The sequence below is a fragment of the Coregonus lavaretus genome, assembly GCF_964263955.1.
Source record: "Coregonus lavaretus genome assembly, chromosome: 2".
NCBI lineage: Eukaryota > Metazoa > Chordata > Actinopteri > Salmoniformes > Salmonidae > Coregonus > Coregonus lavaretus.
The window spans coordinates 76,164,509-76,183,050 of NC_139989.1; the positions used below are offsets into that span (position 1 = coordinate 76,164,509).

At 38.1% G+C, this 18,542-nt stretch overlaps 1 pseudogene across 1 annotated transcript; it reads left to right on the forward strand.

Moving 5' to 3' along the window:
* Positions 1–3,606: 3,606 nt before the first annotated feature.
* Positions 3,607–15,337, forward strand: LOC311098778 (NLR family CARD domain-containing protein 3-like; annotated as a pseudogene). Its single transcript, XR_014615238.1, has 7 exons — positions 3,607–3,691; positions 4,498–4,641; positions 11,871–11,987; positions 12,249–12,333; positions 12,465–12,693; positions 13,106–14,874; positions 15,148–15,337. The product of XR_014615238.1 is annotated as an NLR family CARD domain-containing protein 3-like (transcript).
* The last annotated feature ends 3,205 nt before the right edge of the window (positions 15,338–18,542 follow it).

The window sequence follows — 18,542 nt, forward strand, 5'->3', positions numbered from 1 at the left end:
GCACTGCCAAACGGGAAAAGGAAGGGATTTTTTTTTCTAATCAATTATATCACGGCAACAGTAGTTATCAGTGTTGTAATCTAGACGTCTGATCTGCCACAGTGCCACACTGCCACTAAATGTCCAATCAGGCTAAAGTCGTGCTTCAAATGCCCCCCCCCCCCCCCCTTTTGGGGCGATTTCAGTCAGGTTGAAAATCGCCCAGAAGTCTGTCATAGACTCCCATGTAAAATCAATTTTTTTCAAATTTCAGAGCATTCAATACAATCTCTATGGGTGTCTGAGGGCTTGCACTTACGCGCTTTCGTCATACGTAACGTAACCATGAACGTAACTAAGAAAAGAGCGGGTAGCCTCATCAATCAATTCACGTACTACTATCAAGATGGCTATAGCGTTCAGTGCAACTCGATTGTGTCTTTGAAAGAAGTTCCTTTTTGTCGGCGAACAAATGAAGATAAATTGGCAACGAAACAATTAGGACCTCCCAGACCAAATTTAATAATTCAACAGGTTTCTACTAAAGGCGGAAAGTCCTACACCCGAGGATTTTCCAAAAATTGGTACGAACGAAAAAAGACATTGCCACTCAACTGGATGAGGGATACAGGCTAGCTGTCCGCCGCCACAACGATGAGGTTAGTGTTGATAATCACAAGTTTACTGGAGAACTGAGACCAAGTAGAGACTTTGGACAGGGTGGATATGGTATAATAAAGGCAGTTTATTCAGAGGTAAAGATATCTGGAATCGCGTGCACGGACCCGTTCGTCAAACTCTTTACTTACCATATCAGATAAGAGAAATTGCTGCAGCTACATATATTTTACATCCTGGCCCTACATAGTTCACTATTTGCATCACTTACCAAAATATTACATGTGCTCATATATGCTTGGAAAGTGGAGATGCCATAGAACGTCAAAAAAGTAAACATTGCTGGAGACACATTGCCGTTTTGGAGAAGACATCGCGTTTGCTAGCGAAGAGATTTGTTGTGGCAAATGAACTTGGGCTGGGAATTGCCAGGAACCTCACGTTAAGATATATGCATTGCGAGTCTCATGATTCTATACGTATTGTGATTCGATACTGTGATTTTATTGCGCACCATATGTCTGTTGCAGAGGGATCAGAAAGCCATGAGAACGAGTTTTGATCAGTCATGGAAATAAAAGTGCTGAAAACAAATTGGCTCCCAATGTGAAAAGATTGAGAACATGCTATGAAGGAACAATAATGGTGTTTTGGTGCAGGTACAGCCAACTAGCGCTAAAATATTGCGATATTGTCAATACAGTATATCGTAAAGTATCACTATGTAACTCGATTTCTTTCACCCCAATCCCTCAAATTAACGGTAAATAACTGAATTGTTTGCCCCACATTTAGCTAAGATGATTAGCTAGCCAGCTAAAATGTTTTATTTAGTTAGCAGTCGCATCTACAATAGTTTACTGTCAATAACATGTCTCCAAAAATGACGTGGTGTCTCCAATTGTGTTGACATTTTACAATTGCGATGCGCATCCATGAGTATCCACTTTCTGTAGCTCAGCTGGTAGAGCACTGCGCTTGTAACGCCAAGGTAGTGGGTTCGATCCCCGGGACCACCCATACACAAAAATGTATGCACGCATGACTGTAAGTCGCTTTGGATAAAAGCGTCTGCTAAATGGCATATTATTATTATTATTATTATTATTATTATCTGAAGAGAGCCCCGAAACATTGTGTGCAGACATTTTATGCAATAAATGAAGTAGGTTGAATCTAGTAGTTCTGATCTTCTGATTGGTCCTGATGAGTTGGGCGAGGTCCCCTCCAGGCTAGTGTCACTGTTGCATTGGCTCTGAGTCGGGTTCTCTGTCTTCAAATGTTCAGCCTAAGAGAGGGGATTTTTGTGTGTGTGTGTGTGTGTGTTTAACAGTGATGATGTGTGTGTGTGTGTGTTTGTGTGTGTGTGTGTGTGTGTCCTCAGAGCAAGAACTCGTGAGTTGGAAGAACTGAGAGGCCTATGGCGTGGGTGTTGTCCTTGGCCACCTGCTGACAAGGCTGACAAGATAGGACCCTTTTGTCCATTGTTATTGGATAGGAATAGAACTTATAACCAGCTCCTGACCTAAATAGATCTTAGCACAACATTTTACTCAACATATCATATTCCATATTCACTATAACAAATATATTTACTACGACATTAGCAAGAACCGCCACATCCTCAGCCGGCTAATTCAGTGTGTGAAGTTTTGTGGAGTGTTTGAGTTAGCTTTGCGAGGCAAAGATGAAACTGAGGGCTCCACCAACCCTGGTAAGCCAACACTTTTGAGATCAGTCAATAAATGCTTCTGGTATTGACTTATATGCTGCCCCTGTCTTCATGTTGTTGCTGGACATATCTTTTTTAAAATGTGTGTAGGTCACCTAAATCATCAGAAAAATTGCCCCCCCTGAGAATTTTTTCAGGAGCCGCCACTGGTAGAATGTATACATTGGGATAGTAGTAAGGATCCTACCAGGGATTATTTATGTATGATGTTGGTAGAATGTATACATTGGGATAGTAGTAAGGATCCTACCAGGGATTATTTATGTATGATGTTGGTAGAATGTATACATTGGGGTAGTAGGAAGGATCCTACCAGGGATTATTTATGTATGATGTTGGTAGAATGTATACATTGGGTTAGTAGTAAGGATCCTACCAGGGATTATTTATGTATGATGTTGGTAGAATGTATACATTGGGATGGTAGTAAGGATCCTACCAGGGATTATTTATGTATGATGTTGGTAGAATGTATACATTGGGATAGTAGTAAGGATCCTACCAGGGATTATTTATGTATGATGTTGGTAGAATGTATACATTGGGATAGTAGTAAGGATCCTACCAGGGATTATTTATGTATGATGTTGGTAGAATGTATACATTGGGATAGTAGTAAGGATCCTACCAGGGATTATTTATGTATGATGTTGGTAGAATGTATACATTGGGATAGTAGTAAGAGGCCGGTGGGTAAATGACTAAGATTCAAGCCTCCTGTCAGTTAGGGAGATTTGTTTCTTTATTGTGTGTTTAGTTGTACCTTTACCTTCCTGTAGTCGCTCATTTGGAAGGATTCTGTATGTAGGAATTGTCTAATATCCCTCCCAATGTGTTCTCGCAAGGGATGTATTGAACGGGGGTGTCAATTTTGACCCCTACCTTTTTGAGAAAAAAAGTATTACTTGTTAAACAAAATCTCTTTCTCTGGGCAATTGTATTAGTATAAAATCATTTAATTTCCTATTTTTTTTGGCTTACAATATAGCTCAGTATTTGAATGATTTATTTTATACAGTCATTTTTGCTCATCTTTATCAAGGGAGTCAATAATTTGGGACCCCACTTTATGGTTCAAAGTTAGAGATATGTTGAAACTGGATCCATCATAATGATTCTACATTTTATAGTATGCCATGGCCATTACTGGCCAAAGGTTAAACTACTGTTATGTTAATGATATACAAGTGGCTCTCTATCTGTGTTGTGCCACTAGACTTTGACCAGATATTATTGCATCAAAGATCAACTGTACCTACAACACAGATAGAGAGCCACTTGTCATCAGGAAGGTGCTCTCTCAGCACAACGGAAAATATCGCAGTGACTTGACATGTTCTGGTTGTGAATTCAGGCTACAAGGTAAGAATCTTCCAAGGGATTATTGTAAAGTGTGTAGGGAAATTAAATATATGGTGTTATTATAGTATAGAGAATGACAGTAAAACACTCAGATCTAACAGTCCATTTCACCTGGGACAGGTACGTGTCAGTTCAATCATACAAAATGGTGCTAACTGGGCGTAGGCAAGTCAAATTCTAAAACATATTGTTCATATCTCGTATTATAGGATTCGTATATTCGATTCGTTATATTTTATAATTTGTAAAAATGTTATGTATCATAGTTCTGAATCATCTTTCAGAATATCAGAACATTTGTTGTTTTCAAAATTACAATGAGCTCCTACTTCCTGTGTAAGTTGGTATGAAACCTGAACGTACTTTTCTTAACATTGATATTATAAATTAAATTCAATAATATCATAATAATATCAGACCTGTTGAACAAAGCAACAAACTAGAATGAGTGGAATTATTACAAGAGAAAGTGAGACATTATTATCATTTTTATTTTATTTCATTTTAGTTTTAGTTTTAGATCAGCTTTAATATTTCATATTGTAACTTCCATCAATCCCCCATTATTATTATTACTATTATTATTATTACTATTATTAATATTAGTTCCACTACATGGAGAAAAGGTGAAAAATATCAGTCATGACTACATGTTGATGTGATTGCATTAAATCTCCTGAACGTTTGGACGTATCTGTTAGTAAATATTTTATTTCTAAGAGATAATGAATAAAATAGAACAATTGACCTTCAATAATTAGTTGTCACTGTGTTAACCACAACCAACATGTTGGATCTCTGTTTAGGGGTCAGTGGTCTAAAATGAGTCTCTCTGGGGAGAGAGGGGAGGGGGGCCCTGCCTCTAAAATGAATCTCTCTGGGGAGAGAGAGGAGGGGGTCCCTGCCTCTAAAATGAGTCTCTCTGGGGAACATGACACCAAAGCTAAGAGGTGAGATGACAATGTAGTTTAAGAATTTATAAAGAGTTTATTTCTAAAACGTTATATCCACAATTTTTTCACGTTTGTTATTTTACATCAGAAATGATTGCTTATGTACCTTTATGTGTCTGTCAAATATTGTTGTTCTAAGATTTTAATTAATAGATTTTTGTGTATGAACTTTTGTTTTGCAAAATACTATATAGCTGGAATGAAATGTTTGTATCCTGTATATTTGGCTGTGATATGTGGATGTCTCACCAGCACACACACACACACACACAAAGACACACACACACACACACACACACACACACACACACACACACACACATCTTTACCATCATACACACACACATCCTTACCAGCATACACACACACACACACACACACACACACACACACACACACACACACACACACACACACACACATCTTTACCATCATACACACACATCTTTACCAGCATACACACACACATCTATAGAAGTTCTGGGTGACACAATAATTTATCCTACTCTTAGTTATTGTCTAATATGTTGTCATGCAGAACCTTATTGTTGTTACTAATTCTGATCGTTGTTACAAGCGGAATTTTGACAATACTACCGTCAAATCAACACACTCTTCACTCCTGTTCAAACCAAAAAGGGTTCTATCGCTTGCTTAATATATGGAACCACTAAAAGTTCTATATAGAGTCCCTTTTATAGGGTTCTTTGATCAGAACTCTAGAGGTTCTTCTTCACTGAACCAAAATGGTTCCATATAGAACCCTGCATGGTGCCATTTATGAATTATGGCTACTACTGTTAAATAGGAATATTTTTTGCTAAGAATATAATTGATAGTAAAATAGGAATGGTTGAAAAATCCCAATATTCATTTAAAATTATCCTTAGAAATAGCAGTGCTGGGGATTTGGAAAGCCATAGTCAGTCAATCAACAACAGAATAATACTCTTACGAAAAATATGTATCGTTAACTTACAGTCTGTGGATACTATGCGACTAGAAAGGTTTAAAATGCATGTATGACATCACAGCACAGTTGAAAAAAATATGGCAGGTGGAAATCAAAAGAGGATGTTCTACGGAGATAGGTGGGCGGGGCTGAGAGTAGCAGAGGGGTGGGATTAAAAAAGATAATGATCGGTAATAGTCATTACTGTAAACACTATAGATGTCTGAGTACTATCTATCCAAAATGTAATGTGTATAAGTAATTATTATTATTATTATTATTATTATTAGTATTAGTATTATTATTATATATATAAAAAAGTAATTACTGTGTATAAAAGTATTGTATGGGGGGTAGAATTGATCTTGGTTATATGCAAACACACTGGTGGCCAGGGAGGCATCTCTTTGTTCGAACGATGGCCCACGTCAACTCTGGCTGACTTCTTTACAAAACAATACATTTCGATACAATACAACTTTGTCCATTAGTTACAGCAAACAACAAAACATGTATTCTGCTCCGTTCTTAACCCCCCAAACAGCAGACCTCACACATACAGTTGAGACCAGCACAGGTTCAAGCTGCAGTGCAGGGACCCTGGATGGAGAGCATGTTGTGGGGTTAAGGGCCTTGCTCAAGGGCCCAACGAAAGGTGAATATTTTGAGGACGTGAACACAACAGCCCTCCAGTGATCAGATCAATTCCGCCCGTTCTTTCCAGCGCCTGGCCCGGGATTCAAACTGGACACTTTCCGGCCACAGGTCCAACACCTGCCACAGCTCCAACTAATTTGCCAGACTGAGCAAAACATAGATAGATAGTGTGTTAAAAGTCATGTAATGATTAACTAGGCTATTGAATCACCAACACTTATTATACATCATTATTATACAGAAATCATTGTCAAAAGCTGAAGAGAAACTGTTCCATGTAGGTCTATATTATTTATGGATTGATCATATAGAAATATAGAAACATTATTTAAACTACTCCAAAGCAATTACATGTGGCACAGGAACCACTGACTCACTGCATTATTCTATAGTATTATCAAGACACCTGCTGTTAACTCTTAACTGGTTAGGAAAGCTCATGAGGTGTCCTAAATATCTGCTGACTAGATGGGACTAGAGGCTTCATGCATAGCTTTAATTTATACCCATAAGAGTAGAAGTCTTTATTCTCAGCACTTATACGACACATTTTCTACTCTGAGACACTTTGTGGATATGGGCCCAGATCTCAAAATATTGTTATAAAATAACTTTGAATGTTTGTTTTACATATACATATATATATATATATATATATATATATATATATATATATATATATATATATATATATATATATATATATATATATATATATATATATACATACTGTTTAGTTCAGTGTTTTAAATGGCCTTAACGTGTCGGTGCTTGCTACTACATCCTTCTGTACCATCGTAATTTTTTGAATATTACTAATGTAAGCCACTGTAAAGACTGGGTTTAGTTTATAGTGTTGCTCTGCTCATGTCCGCGTTCTGGAACTGTCCGCGTCCCTGTACAGAACTGTCCGCGTCCACGTACGGTTTGGCGCCAAGCATATTGTCCAGTTACGCGCAGAGTGGGCTGAGGTGATCTTGGGGAATAACTATGGAGTTTGATACAGTGTTGAGACACCGAAGTTTATTGTTCAATTTGCTTTTTGGTCAGGGACAGTATGAGTGTAGCCAGATCCTTTTCATTCGGTTAACCGGATTCGTCATCATCCTCGAGACGAGGGACAGACGAAAGACCTGCTAGTTAGCCAAGCTAGTCGGTACAGCTAGCTAAGCTAGCTACTCTACCAGCAGCATCCTAGTTATCCTAGCTGCCACTACATCATCACCGGCTGCCTGCAGTGGACCGATGGAGCTCCCTGGTTGTTTCTTCAACCTGTTAAATACCGTGGAGGGCTTCTCCCTCTCTCGTTGACGGATGCTGGCCTACGCTCCCTCTGTCCGGTTCTCCTCTCTTCACTAGATGGACGGTAACTTTAGTGTTTAACCCCTCTGTGTCCAAGGACCAAACTTTTGAATATAATTTTTTTAACGCTTTTTTTCGGAGAAAAACTAGTTAATTGCAACCGCCATGGAGCCCAGTTTCATAATATTACCTTCTGTCCCTGGTTATGAAGTAATCGCGAAACAACAGGCCTTATTTTAGGGCATTTTTCACCCTACCAGCTCCTATTAGTTCTATTGAGCTCCGTGACACCGACTCGCGTTCAGAACGTTCTATTCCCAGCCCATTGTTCTGCGTCACAATGCCAGCTTCACTATTGTTATCAATGAGACCTGCCTGCGTTAACCCTGTAGGTTTACTTCAGGTAACTTATTATTAACAAGGTTAAGGCTACTTGGTGAGCGTTAACCCGCGCTCACTTTTCACCTGAGTACATGTTGTTATGAGCCACAGTCTAAGACGAGATGGCTGGCATATAGCCATCAAACATTAAACATTTTCTGGTCATGGTTATCCATATTTGTTTTAAGAAAAAAGTGTACAATCTAAACAAAACGCATGTCCCTGTCCTCTTTTTCAAGATGTGGCCGATTTAAACAGTCAGAAGACATTTTTTAATTAAGAAATAACCATTTTTTTCACGACTTGTTGTTTCTAAGTGGCTGCTGGGTAATTTGATATGCATCGAACTCTTCGTTCGTAGGCATCAAATTGAGCGAATGCTGCGCAGGTTCACTGAGTTGCAAACCAAATGGGTATAATGGGGTGATTGTTGTCTAATCGGGTGGTCTAGCTAATGGATTTGTAGATCTGACGCAGTTGCTACCTCAGATTATGAGCCTAGCAAGTGTCATGAATGAGTTATGTAGTACCCACATACGGCCACAAGGAGGAGCAAGAGTGCCATAAACCCATACTGTTTTTTGCCATATAAACCCTAAACCTAACAATCAATCAAATGTATTTATAAAGCTCTTTTTACACCAACAGATGTCACAGAGTGCTATACAGAAACTCTTACCCTACTTATAACCTATTTTAGCCGTAACCCTAACCCCTAATTCTATGGTAGGGTAGCCTAGAACACTTTTAGAAACTATTTTAGTAATAATATTATCTTAGTAAATACAATTATAGTATTAAATTGCGTTTTGATTATTTTGTTGTTGTTTTATTATATGTATAATTGCAAAACAGAACACTTGATAAATAAGACACATTTGTTTTATTTTTCAAATGTGGTTTGAATTGGGTGACTTAGTAAACTCTGTGTGAAAGTCCAGCAATTGGCGTGGGGCAGGTTTGAGACTGATCTAATACACTTTATTTCTCAGCTGCCTCACCAATGTCTGTACGTGAATTAATAACTTTTAATAGCTAAATATTTCCAATAGATGGCAGCATAAGACCACGAAGCATCAGTTATAGGCTACAAGCAGCAATATGATTGACATAAAATAGCATGCAACCAAATACTATATGTCCCATGATTTTCTAAAATGGTCACTCATTACTTTAGTTAGCTATATATCTCGTATTAGGCCTGTGATGCTTTTGGAAGAGCAATTAAATAGTGACTATAGCAGGTGTTGAACCCCGGGTAAATAATCACTAGTCAGATGCTCCAACCTCAACCCTAGTATACATGCATTTTTAAATATCTAATATTACGATTAAACAACCTCGGAATAGATAAGACAAGAGTGCGTCTTCCAGCCCGCCAATAAATTAGATTGTGCAACCCTCGCGGTTAGCAAATGTACCTCAACATGCCCCTCGCTTGTGCTAGAAGGCAGAGTGCTCGCTGTTGGTTGATGAATCTGACAATGAATGTACTAGGATAATACGTTTTTCTCAACCAGAGGTGACTAAATTAATGTTCAGGGTTATTGATAATCGTTATAGTAATGAAGTATAATTTCAAAACATGAGCATAAAAACAGCTAATAATAAACATGAATCATTATTATATTATTTCACAGTAATCTGTTAAATGCTATTTCAGTCGTTCCTCTTGCGTTAGCAGTGTGGAAAGGGACAGTAAAAAGCGTGTGCAGGAGTTTTCCTGTGAGGGGGAGTGGTGGTGTATCCAGGGAGAAAACTAAACTAACCTTCTGAAATGTCATTCGTGGTCTAATGCTGCCATCTATTGGAATTATTTAGCAACTGCAGTAGTACTGAATGAAGTATATCCTTACTAAAGTAGTAATTACTCAGAATTGCAAAATATGACATTTTCTAGTTCATTTTACCACTTACAACCATAAAATAACCATTTATAGCATAACAAACAATGAAACTGACACAAACCAAAAGCACCATACATTTAGTTAACTATATATATATATATATACTATTTATTTAGATGGGTGACATTATCTGCCAAAGTAACACCACTGTAGATAAAGAAGAGCTATCCAGTAGGTGAACCAAAACATTCAAAGGCCATTTTCTCAAAATTGAGGTTACAAGTTATCATCTTTCAAAGCAGAATTACTTTCCCATTGTTCCTCAACTGTAGTGTATGATATACCTTTTTCTAGCTGAGTCTCTACTATTATCCAATGTAATAACACAATTTCAAATTTTGCTACATAAGATCAAGCCGTTTGGTCACGTTTGACTGAGTCAGATATATATATTATTACTGTGTAAAACCTAGCAGTACTACTTATTTCTCTGATAGTGAGGCAGATATATATTATTACTGTCTAAAACCTAGTAGTACTACTTATTTCTCTGAGAGTGAGGCAGATATATTATTACTGTGTAAAACCTAGCAGTACTACTTATTTCTCTGAGAGTGAGACAGATATATTATTACTGTGTAAAACCTAGTAGTACTACTTATTACTCTGAGAGTGAGGTAGATATATATTATTACTGTGTAAAACCTAGCAGTGCTACTTATTTCTCTGAGAGTGAGGCAGATATATTATTACTGTGTAAAACCTAGCAGTACTACTTATTTCTCTGAGAGTGAGACAGATATATTATTACTGTGTAAAACCTAGTAGTACTACTTATTACTCTGAGAGTGAGGTAGATATATATTATTACTGTGTAAAACCTAGCAGTGCTACTTATTTCTCTGAGAGTGAGGCAGATATATATTATTACTGTGTAAAACCTAGCAGTACTACTTATTTCTCTGAGAGTGAGGCAGATATATATATTATGACTGTGTAAACCTAGCAGTACTACTTATTTCTCTGAGAGTGAGGCAGATATATATATATTATTACTGTGTAAAACCTAGCAGTACTACTTATTTCTCTGAGAGTGAGGCAGATATATATATATATATATATATATATATATATATATATATATATATATATTATTACTGTGTAAAACCTAGTAGTACTACTTATTACTCTGAGAGTGAGGTAGATATATATTATTACTGTGTAAAACCTAGCAGTGCTACTTATTTCTCTGAGAGTGAGGCAGATATATTATTACTGTGTAAAACCTAGTAGTACTACTTATTACTCTGAGAGTGAGGTAGATATATATTATTACTGTGTAAAACCTAGCAGTGCTCCTTATTTCTCTGAGAGTGAGGCAGATATATTATTACTGTGTAAAACCTAGCAGTACTACTTATTTCTCTGAGAGTGAGACAGATATATTATTACTGTGTAAAACCTAGTAGTACTACTTATTACTCTGAGAGTGAGGTAGATATATATTATTACTGTGTAAAACCTAGCAGTGCTACTTATTTCTCTGAGAGTGAGGCAGATATATATTATTACTGTGTAAAACCTAGCAGTACTACTTATTTCTCTGAGAGTGAGGCAGATATATATATTATGACTGTGTAAACCTAGCAGTACTACTTATTTCTCTGAGAGTGAGGCAGATATATTATTACTGTGTAAAACCTAGCAGTACTACTTATTTCTCTGAGAGTGAGGCAGATATATATTATTACTGTGTAAAACCTAGCAGTACTACTTATTTCTCTGAGAGTGAGGCAGATATGTAGCATTTTGCAAAAAAAACACATGATTACTTGTCTATTTGAAATGAAACCATCAATTGATAGATTTTAAACAAATACATGTCTGTCATTGAACAACCCCATACCATGATTAGATAGTGAAAAAATACACCAATCTCTTTCATCATTTCTTTAATCAATAAAAGCAAATTGACCAACATTTCTGAAAATGGATATATAGCGTTTTGGAATGAAACTCTTCATATGTTTCCCCATCTGAGCTCAGAGTAGATGAGAGACGTAATGTTTGTCGCTGTTGTGTTGAAGTCCAATCAAGCAGGAGAGACCAGCCTCCCCTGTACCCAGCTGTGTGTCCATGAAGAGTGACGAGTCTATGAGTCAACCTCTAAACTTTAGAGAGGGAGACTTTTCTAGTGAACAAAGGTAAGAAGAACTCATGGGTCATGGTCAGTGAGTTAAACAACAGTGTCTCTAGTCATTTCTCCTCTCCCATTTTCCCATTTATTTTTGTTGTTTTCATAATCCATAGGCTAAACCTTTTTTCCATTTTCATAGTCCTGAAACAATATTAAACAAACACAACATTCCCTCCCTGTGTGTGTGTGTGTGTGTGTGTGTGTGTGTGTGTGTGTGTGTGTGTGCACTCCCTGGATGAGGAGATGTAATCTGATGTTTTGTCCACAGAAACCAACAGGAGAGATCAGAGTCAGAGATTCTCAGTGGTCAGTCTTCCCAGAGTCATCAAACAGACCTGGCCTCCATATTCAGTGTATGTGGTCCTGTTATGTGTACATTTGTTTTTGTTTACCTCAAGTAAAGTTGATCTGTCAATCATTCATTAATGGGTTAATGAGAAAGCATTTAGTCTCTTGCTTAACTAATTTACTTGATTTATTTCAGTTGCTTGAAGAGAATATTATGACATTTGTGAAGAACGAGCTGAAGATGTTCAAGAGGATTCTTAGTCCAGAACTCCCAGAAGGCTTTGGGAGTCAGAAGCAGGATAAGGAAGTGGTGGATGCTGAAGATGAGAAGCAGGAGAGCAGTGCCAGAGAGGGGGCTCTGAAGATCACACTGCACGTCCTGAGGAAAATTAACCAGAAGGAGCTTGCTGACACACTGGAGAAAAGTAAGAGCTGTCTGCCTCATGTTGAATGCTGTTTTAGAACATTTAAAAGCTGTAGCTAAAGTACAGCTAAAGTAGCTGTGTAACTCAATGATATTGTAGCAGCCTTAACACAACACCTAGTGACCTCATCAAGTAGCAGCAGGGATGTGTTGTTTTGATTAATTTAGACAGAGAGAAGAGGAGAGAGAGATAGAGAGAGAGAGAGAGACAACATTAATAATACCATCAATAATACGAATAATGATATAAATCAGTCACACCAGTGTGTAATGCATTATGAAAACATTTACAGATTTATACAGACAGTTAAGAGAATAAATGATTATAATTTAAACTTTATAACACAGTCTTACAGTACTGTAGGCATTAAAACAGACGTAATATTAATATCCTCTGTTATTTCTTCATTCAGATGAGCTTGCTGTGATATGCCAACGTGAACTCAAATCTAATCTAAAGAAGAAGTTTCAATGTGTATTTGAGGGGATCGCTAAACAAGGAAACCCAACACTTCTCAATAAGATCTACACAGAGCTCTACATCACAGAGGGTGGAACAGGAGAGGTCAATAATGAACATGAGCTGAGACAGATTGAGACAACAACCAGGAAACAAGCAAGACCAGAGTCTGCAATCAAATGTAACGACATCGTCAAACCCTTAACTGGACAAGACAAACTTATCAGAACTGTGCTGACAAAGGGAGTTGCTGGCATTGGAAAAACAGTCTCTGTGCAGAAGTTCATTCTGGACTGGGCTGAAGGAAAAGCAAATCAGGATGTCCAATTTGTATTTTCATTCCCTTTTCGGGAGCTGAATTTGATGAAAAAGGAAAAACACACTTTCATTGAACTTCTCAATCACTTCTCAGTGGAAACCAAAGAATCAAGAATATCCAACTACGACAAGTACAAAGTTCTGTTCATCTTTGATGGTCTGGATGAGTGCCGACTGCCCCTAGACTTCCAGAAGAACAAGATCTGTTGTGACGTCACAAAGTCAACCTCAGTGGATGTTCTGCTGACAAATCTCATCAATGGAAATCTGCTTCCCTCTGCTCTCCTCTGGATAACTACCCGACCTGCAGCAGCCAATAAGATCCCTTCAGGGTGTGTTGACCAGGTGACAGAGGTACGAGGGTTCAATGACCCACAGAAGGAGGAGTATTTCAGGAAGAGATTCAGTGATGAGGACCTGGCCAGTAGAATCATCTCACACATAAAGACATCAAGGAGCCTCCACATCATGTGCCACATTCCAGTCTTCTGTTGGATTTCTGCAATAGTCCTTGAACACATGCTGAAACACAAGACAGAAGAGATGCCCAAGACTGACTGAGATGTACTCACACCTTGTGGTGTTTCATACCAAACAGAAGAATGAAAAGTATCTTGGGAAAGAAGAGACAGGTCCACACTGGAATAAAGAGAGCATTCTGTCACTGGGAAAACTGGCTTTTCAACAGCTTGTGAATGGCAATCTGATTTTCTATGAAGAAGACCTGAAAGAGGCTGGCATTGATGTCAGTGAAGCCTCAGTGTACTCAGGATTGTGCACACAGCTCTTTAAAGAGGAATGTGGGCTGTACCAGGACAAGGTGTACTGCTTCGTGCATCTGAGCATTCAGGAGTTTCTGGCTGCTGTATATGTGTTCCTCTCATTCATCAACAACAATGAGAATCTAATGGCCGAACCTCAATCAACATCCAGTCTGAAGTCTGAAGTTACTGTCTACAAGAGTGCTGTGGATAAAGCCTTACAAAGTGAGACGGGAAACCTGGACCTGTTCCTCCGCTTCCTTCTGGGCCTCTCACTGAAGTCCAATCAGAAGCACTTACGAGGTCTACTGACAAAGACAAGAAGCAGCTCACAGAGCCATGAAGAAACAGTCAAGTACATCAAGGAGAAGATCAGGGAGAATCCCTCTCCAGAGAGGTCCATCAATCTGTTCCACTGTCTGAATGAACTGAATGACCATTCTCTAGTGGAGGAGATCCAAAGCTACCTGAGATCAGGAAGGCTCTCAGAAGCCAAACTGTCACCTGCACAGTGGTCAGCTCTGGTCTTTGTGTTGCTGACTTCAGAAAAGGAGCTGGATGTGTTTGACCTGAAGAAATACTCCAGATCAGAGGAAGGTCTTCTGAGGCTGCTGCCAGTGGTCAAAGCCTCCAGAGCTGCTCTGTGAGTAAATACAATTATATTTCAGTACTAATCATCAGGAAGAAATATTAAGTTGAGAGAAAACTATGTATTATAATGTATGTAATATTCTATTGAAAAACATATTGAATAAATGCATTGATTTTCACATTAGTATAACAATATGACCATACCATTCTAGGAGACTGAAGATGAATCTATATGTTGTTTAAGAGAATAACCAGATGCATCTGCCATTGTCCTTCTGGTTAAATTAACAGTGTGTTTGTGAAATCATGATGATCTCTTTGTCAGGCTGTCAGGCTGTGGAGTCACAGAGGAAGGCTGTGCTTCTCTGGTCTCAGCTCTGAAGTCAAACCCCTCACACCTGAGAGAGCTGGATCTGAGTATCAATGACCTGAAGGATTCAGGAGTGAAGCTGCTCTCTGCTGGACTGGGGAATCCCCACTGTAAACTGGAGACTCTGAGGTCAGTATTCCTGTAGTTGGTCAACAAGTGATAACTGTTCACCAGATCCACATGTGTTTACCAGGCACACATAGTCCACACCATGTGTGTTTGGACAGTGAAGCTTACAGTTTTACATTTGGTGCTATGCTCCATCATTTTGGATTTGAGATAGAATGTTTCATATTAGGCAACAGTACAGAATGTATATAATGTCACCTTTTATTTGAGGATATTTTCATACATATCTGTGTTACTGTTTTGAAATGAAATCACTTAATGTGTCTAGTTCTCCCATTTGAAAAAGTCGTAATCATTTGGACATATTCACTTATATTGTATTAATGTAGTCATAATTTTAGTATTTGGTCCCATATTCCTTACCTGCAGTGATTACATCAAGCTTGTGATTCTACAAACTTGTTGAATGCATTTGCAGTTTGTTTTGGTTGTGTTTTGGATGATGTTTTTCCCAATAGAAACTGAATGGTGAATAATGTCCTGTCATTTTGGAGTCACTTCACTTGTATTGTCAGTAAGAATAGAAGATGTTTCTGAACACTTCTACATTCATGTGGATGCTACCATGATAATGAATAATCATGAATGAATCGTGAATTATGATGAATGAGAAAGTTACAAAAATATATATATTTTAGTATGTATATAATATATTATATTATATTGAAAAACTTACTGAATCAGTGTATTGGTGTTCACATTTGTATAACAATATGACCATACAATTCTAGGAGACAGAAGATGAATCTATATGTTGTTTAAGGGAATAAACCAAATGCATCTGCCATTGTCCTTCTGGTTAAATTAACAGTGTGTTTGTGAAATCATGATGATCTCTTTGTCAGGCTGTCAGGCTGTGGAGTCACAGAGGAAGGCTGTGCTTCTCTGGTCTCAGCTCTGAAGTCAAACCCCTCACACCTGAGAGAGCTGGACCTGAGTAACAATGACCTGAAGGATTCAGGAGTGAAGCTGCTCTCTGCTGGACTGGGGAATCCCCACTGTAAACTGGAGACTCTGAGGTCAGTATTCCTGTAGTTGGTCAACAAGTGATAACTGTTCACCAGATCCACATGTGTTTACCAGGCACACATAGTCCACACCATATGTGTTTGGACAGTGAAGCTTACAGTTTTAAATTTGGTTTTTAGATACAATGTTTCATATTATGCAACAGTACAGCATGTCACCTTTTATTTAAAGATTTTCATACATATACAGTGAGGGAAAAAAGTATTTGATCCCCTGCTGATTTTGTACATTTGCCCACTGACAAAGAAATGATCAGTCTATAATTTTAATGGTAGGTTTATTTGAACAGTGAGAGACAGAATAACAACAAAAAAATTCAGAAAAACGCATGTCAAAAATGTTATAAATTGATTTGCATTTTAATGAGGGAAATAAGTATTTGACCCCTCTGCAAAACATGACTTAGTACTTGGTGGCAAAACCCTTGTCGGTAATCACAGAGGTCAGACGTTTCTTGTAATGTTAATTATGGAAAACAAACGTAGAAATGCATATGATGCAGCTTTTAAGTTAAAGGCAGTCAATCTGGCTGTAAAAGAAGGAAATAGAGCTGCTGCACGTAGCCTTGGCATCAATGAGTCAATGGTGAGACGTTGGAGACGCAAGCGGGAAGAACTGTCTCAATGCAAAAAGTCAAATAAAGCTTTCAGAGGTAATAAAAGCAGATGGCCCGAACTTGAAGACTTTCTTGAAGATTGGGTGAACACACAGAGAGCAGACGGCCGAGGTGTTTCCACCGTGCAGATCCGACTGAAAGCTGAAACAGTCGCCACCGAAATGAAAATTTAAAATTTTAGAGATGGACCATCCTGGTGTTTCAGATTTATGAGACGAAAGGGACTCTCCATCAGGGCGCGGACGACTGTGTGTCAGCAACTCCCTCCCGACTACCAGGAAAAAATAACAAACTTTGGCGAATTCACACAAAGAATGATAGAGGAATATTCCATCGGACCGGACCAGATCATAAATATGGATGAAGTGCCTTTGACGTTTGACCTGCCTCTCACTAGGACTGTTAACAAGAAAGGTGAATCGTCCATCACGTTGAGAACCACTGGCCACGAGAGAACGAATTTCACTTGGGTTCTTGGCTGCACAGCATCTTACATATCTGTTCAATCTAACCCTGGAATGTAATGAAATTCCAAAGATCTGGAAGTCAGCATTTGTCCTACCACTTTTAAAAGGGGGAGATCCAACTCTTTTAAATAATTATAGGCCAATCTCAAAGCTGTCACCCCTGGTGAAAATACTTGAAACCCTTGTAAGTGAACAGCTAAAATAGTTTTTATTTACTAACTCTATTTTATCAATGTATCAATCGGGCTTCAGGAAGAAGCATAGCAGAATTACAGCAGCCATGAAGGTTTTAAATGATATCACTGAAGCCCTTGACAAAAAACAGCACTGTGTCTCACTTTTTATTGATCTCTCTAAGGCTTTTGATACAGTTGATCATGCTATACTAAGGCAGAGATTGTTGAGTGTAGGTCTTTCGGAGCAGTCACATGGTTTGCTAACTATCTGTCTGATAGAACTCAGTGCACTCAATTTGATGGGCTTATGTCTGTTAAATTGTCTGTCCTGAATGGTGTGCCCCAGGGCTCTGTACTTGGTCCTCTCTTATTCACTATTTATATTAATGATTTAGACAAAAATGTCCAAAATGCACAACTTCATTTTTATGCTGATGATACTGTTATTTACTGTTGTGCCTCATCTCTTACAAAAGCTTTCCAGAACTTGCAAACTGCTTTTTATACTGTTCAACATACCTTGTGTCAATTGAAGCTTATCCTCAATACTGACAAAACTAAACTAATGGTGTTTTCTAATGCAAGAAATAGACCTCTGAACCTTTCACCTGTTACTACCTGTCAGGGCAAGGAGATTGAGGTTGTAACCTCATATAAATATCTTGGAATTCTAATTGATGACGGCCTCTCTTTTAAATTGCACATTCAACAACTTACAACAAAAATTGAAGCTGAAATTGGGATTTTATTTTAGGAATAAGGCCTGTTTTTCTTTTGAAGCCAGAAGGAGGCTAGTATCAGCTACATTTATGCCTTTACTAGACTATGGGGATATTTTATATATGAATGCTTCCGCTCAGTGTTTGAGATCAATTGACACTCTTTATCATGGTACTTTGAGATTTATTTTAAACTGCAAAACCCTTACGCACC